General features: G+C 49.0%; 1 long non-coding RNA gene across 1 annotated transcript; it reads left to right on the forward strand.

Annotated features, from left to right (window-relative positions):
• The first annotated feature begins 657 nt into the window (after positions 1-657).
• On the forward strand, positions 658-3,909 carry LOC135182688 (uncharacterized). The gene is made up of 2 exons (XR_010305267.1): positions 658-833; positions 2,730-3,909. It is a non-coding gene; the product is annotated as an uncharacterized LOC135182688 (long non-coding RNA).
• Positions 3,910-4,665: the final 756 nt, after the last annotated feature.

A 4,665-nucleotide genomic window follows, 5' to 3' on the forward strand; every position in this document is an offset into this window, starting at 1 on the left:
TTCCCCTTCTCTCCCTCCCCCATCCCCTTCCCCTTCTCCTTCTCCTCCTTCTCTTCTCCCCCTCCTCCCCCTTCTCCTTCTCTTCCCCCCCTCCTTCCCCTTCCCCTTCTCTCCCTCCCCCTCCTTCCCCTTCTCTTCCCCCCCTCCTTCCCCTTCCCCTTCTCCTTCTCCTCCTTCTCTTCTCCCCCTCCTTCCCCTTCTCCCCCTCCCTTCTCCTCCTCCTTCCCCTTCTCCTTCTCCTTCTCCTTCTCTTCCTCCCCTCCTTCCCCTTCCCTCCCTCCTCCTTCCCCTTCTTCCCCTCCCTTCTCCCCCTCCTTCCCCTTCTCTCCCTCCCTCCCCTTCTCCCCCTCCTTCCCCTTCTCCCCCTCCCTTCTCCACCTCCTTCCCCTTTCCCTTTGCCCCCTCCTCCCCCTTTGCCTCCCCCTTTGCCTCCCCCTTTGCCTCCCCCTTTGCCTCCCCCTTTGCCTCCCCCTTTGCCTCCCCCTTCCTCCCCCTTCCTCCCCCTTCCTCCCCCTTCCTCCCCCTTCCTCCCCCTTCCTCCCCCTTCCTCCCCCTTCCTCCCCCTTCCTCCCCCTTCCTCCCCCTCCTCCTCCTCCTCCTCCTCCTCCTCCTCCTCACCAACTCCCCAGCCCCAACCTGCTCCCTGCCACATCCATCCCCCTCCCCCTCCCTCCCCCCCCACCACCGCGACATCCCCCAGGGAGGGAAGGATGCGTGTGGGAATCCTACCACCCTGCTGCGCCTTTGCATCCAAAGGGAAGGAGACGCAGCCGCTAAACACAGCTCTCAGCATCACCCCCGGCCCCTCCCTCGCCACCCCCGGCGTGGCACAGGTAATTTATTGCCGGGCTTTCACGCCACGCCGAGCACCTGGAGAAGAGCTGTGTGGGCTTCCCATCTGGGTTGCTATTATTTTCCAGGGTACAGCAAACAGATTGTTGGAAGAACTCCCTGTTCCCTGCCTTCTGCTGCCGGGCTGCTTTCATTCCTTCTTGCCTCTTATTTCCCTTCCCCTCCCCCTGCCCTTGGCTTTTCTCTCCTTTTTTAGCTTTCCCCCTTTTTTCTTTTCTCTCTTTTTTTATTTGGCCTTTTCTCTCTTTTCATTTTTTGTTTCTTTTCTGCTTTCCCCTTTCCTTTTCTCTCCTTTAATTTTTCCCTTTTCCTTTCTCTCTTTTCCCTTTTCCTTTCTCCCTTTTCCCTTTCCTTTTCTTTTTCTTTTCTTTTCTTTTCTTTTCTTTTCTTTTCTTTTCTTTTCTTTTCTTTTCTTTTCTTTTCTTTTCTTTTCTTTTCTTTTCTTTCCTTTCCTTTCCTTTCCTTTCCTTTCCTTTCCTTTCCTTTCCTTTCCTTTCCTTTCCTTTTCCTTTCCTTTCCTTTCCTTTCCTTTCCTTTCCTTTCCTTTCCTTTCCTTTCCTTTCTCTTTTCTTTTTCTTTTCCTCTTTCTTTTTTCTTTTCTCTTTTCCTTTCTTTTTTTTTCTCCTTTCTCTATTCCTTTCTTTTCTCTTTTCCTTTCTTCTTTTCTTTTTCCTTTATTTTGTTTTCCTTTCTCTTTTCACTTTTCTCTTTTATTTTCTTTTCTGCCTTTATTCTCCTTTCTTTTCTTCTTTCCTTTCTTTTCTTCTTTCCTTCCTTTTCTCTTTTCTTTTCTTTTCTTTTCTTTTCTTTTCTTTTCTTCTCTTTTCTTCTCTTTTCTTCTCTTTTCTTTTCTTTTCTTTTCTTTTCTTTTCTTTTCTTTTCTTTTCTTTTCTTTTCTTTTCTTTTCTTTTCTTTTCTTTTCTTTTCTTTTCTTTTCTTTTCTTTTCTTCTCTTTTGTTTTCTTTTCTTTCCTTTCCTTTTCTTTCCTTTTCTTTTCTTTCCTTTTTCCTTTTCTCTTTTCTCTTATTTTCTTTCCCTTTTCTCTTTTCTTTTCTTTTCTCTTTTCTCTTTTCTCTTTTCTTCTTTCCCTTTTCTCTTTTCTCTTCTTTTCTCTTTTCTCTTCTTTTCTCTTCTTTTCTCTTCTTTTCTCTTCTTTTCTCTTCTTTTCTCTTCTTTTCTCTTCTTTTCTCTTCTCTTCTCTTCTCTTATTTTCTCTTCTTTTCTCTTCTTTTCTTTTCTCTTTTCTCTTATTTTCTTTCCCTTTTCTCTTTTCTTTTCCCTTTTATTTTATTTTATTTTATTTTATTTTATTTTATTTTATTTTATTTTATTTTATTTTATTTTATTTTATTTTGTTTTGTTTTTTCCTTTTCCTTTTTATTTCCTTTTGCTTTTTTTCCCTTTCTCTTCTATTTTCCTTTATTTTCTTTTCTCTTTTCCTTTCTTTTATTTTCTATTCTTTTCTCTTCTCTTTCCTTTTCTTATTTTCCCCTTTTCTCTCTTTTTATTTTTCCTTTTCTATTTTTCCCTTTACTTTCCTCCCTTTTTTCCTTACTTTCCTCTCTTTTAAAGTTTTTTCCCTTTTTTTTCTCTTTTTATTTTCCCCTTTTCTCTCTTTTAATTTTTTTCTCTTTTCCCCCTCCTTTATTTTTCCTTTTCTCTCTTTTCCCCCCGTTCTTTTCTCTCTCTCTTTACTTATTTTTTTTATTACCCCCCCCCCCCTTTCTCCTTCCCTTCCCCTCACTGAGCAGCAGTCAGAGCTGTTTGCCTCTCTGCCTAGCCCTTGGGTGGAGGCTGCCGCTCAAGAGTAGGTTACCAAACCCCAGCCAGGCTCCGTGGCTTTAATCAAAGGCTGCAATCTGCTCTTCCCTCTCCAGGCGAAGTCTCACCTAGAGGATGGCAACTAAAGAGGAACGATAACAACCACCAGAAAACAACCCTACACCAACCACCAAACCCATCCCTTGGGCTCGCTCCTCCTTAAGGCATCTCAGCAGCAGGTGGGGATGGGTCCGGGGAGGTGGGGGGGGGGTCCAAGTCCGCTGCTCTGCTGGGATGGTCACCCCCTCTAGGGGTATTGATTCCTTCTGGAGAGCCACATCCTTGCTTTGAACCTTCAGCAAGGGGGATGAGGCTGATCCTGCCCAATTCCTTCCCCCTCCCTTTCTCATCTCCCAACCTCACTCGGATGCTGTTCGCATCTCCTGGGGTGGGACACGCAGGGACCGCAGATGTTGCCCTGGCCCCCGCCGGCTGTTCAGCCGCAGCCATGCACGGCTAAAGAGGTCAGCTTGCTTTTAAGCACGTCGCCGAGCATCTCCATCTCCATCCCAGCTGCCAGGGTACCCAGAGGAGCCGGTGGGGATGAAGCTTTCACCGCGGCGCCTGAAGATGTCGAGAGAGGACGCGGGGAGGGTCGCTAGGGTGGAGGATGCGGGATCGGCGGAGCAGGGTTCGAAGGGATGCTCCGACTTGGGAGCTGGGAGGGGGTGGGGGGGGGGGAGGTTTTATCTGCGGTGTAAAGGGGCTGGGAGAAGATGAGGGCTCCTATTTTTGGCGCTGGGAAGCGTGTCTAGCTCTGCCTGTCGTCCTTCCATCTGCCACGTCTGGCTCGTCGGGATGCTGGAGCCCCCGGGGGAGCTTTGGGAAGTCGGATGATTGTGGTTTAGGGTTTGTCTAGTGTTCTTTTTCCTCCCCCCACCCTGTCCCTCCCCCCCTTCCCCACTCCCTTTGCTGATGAGAGTAGAAATGTTCCAGCTCCTTTTTTTTTTGGCTGTTGCAATTCTTTCTCCATACCTTCTCCTTGGAAAAGCTGGGAGTGGAGGACACACAAACACACACACCAGTGTGTCCCCCCTCAAAGGTAGCCTTTTGGTCCCCTGGGGCGGGGGAGGATGCTGAGCAAAGGCATCCTGCCTGTCTGCTCCTATAAATGTCACAGTTGGTGGGAAACAAAGGAGGAGGAGTGAGGGGAAAGGAAAAAATCCAACCCCAAATCCTTCTAACCTGTAATAAAAGGAAGATGCTAATAAAGATACTGTTGGTGCTGCACTGAAATTCTCTCTGGCTGGCAGCTCTCAGCCTCTGAATTCAGAGCTCTGTCCCTGGCAAGACCTGGAATGTGCTGTAAGAGAAGGGCCAGCAGCTGGGAATCTGCTCCCTGGGGGGAGATGGAGCTTGAGGAGGTTACCTCTGGCAGGGATATTGGCTGGATTTGGACCAGCATCTGGGAGTCTGCTCCCTGGGGGAGATGGAGCTTGAGAGGGGTTACCTTTGGCAGGGATATTGGCTGGATTTGGGCCAGCAGCTGGGAGTCTGCTCCTTGGGGGAGATGGAGCTTGAGGAGGTTACCTCTGGCAGGGATATTGGCTGGATTTGGACCAGCATCTGGGAGTCTGCTCCCTGGGGGAGATGGAGCTTGAGAGGGGTTACCTTTGGCAGGGATATTGGCTGGATTTGGGCCAGCAGCTGGGAATCTGCTCCCTGGGGGGAGATGGAGCTTGAGGAGGTTACCTCTGGCAGGGATATTGGCTGGATTTGGGCCAGCAGCTGGGAGCTTCCTCCCTGGGGGTGTGGGGTTTGGTGGGGGGCACTTTTAGCAGGGATATTGGCTGGATTTAGGCCAGCAGCTGGGAGCCTCCTCCCTGGGGGTGTGGGGCTTGGAGGAGTTGCCTATAGTAGAGGTATTAGCTGGATTTGGGCCAGCAGCTGGGAATCTGCTCCCTGGGGGGAGATGGAGCTTGAGAGGGGTTACCTCTGGCAGGGATATTGGCTGGATTTGGGCCAGCAGCTGGGAGCTTCCTTCCTGGGAGT

This window comes from Pogoniulus pusillus, chromosome 17 (assembly GCF_015220805.1).
Source record: "Pogoniulus pusillus isolate bPogPus1 chromosome 17, bPogPus1.pri, whole genome shotgun sequence".
Classification (NCBI taxonomy): Eukaryota; Metazoa; Chordata; class Aves; order Piciformes; family Lybiidae; genus Pogoniulus; species Pogoniulus pusillus.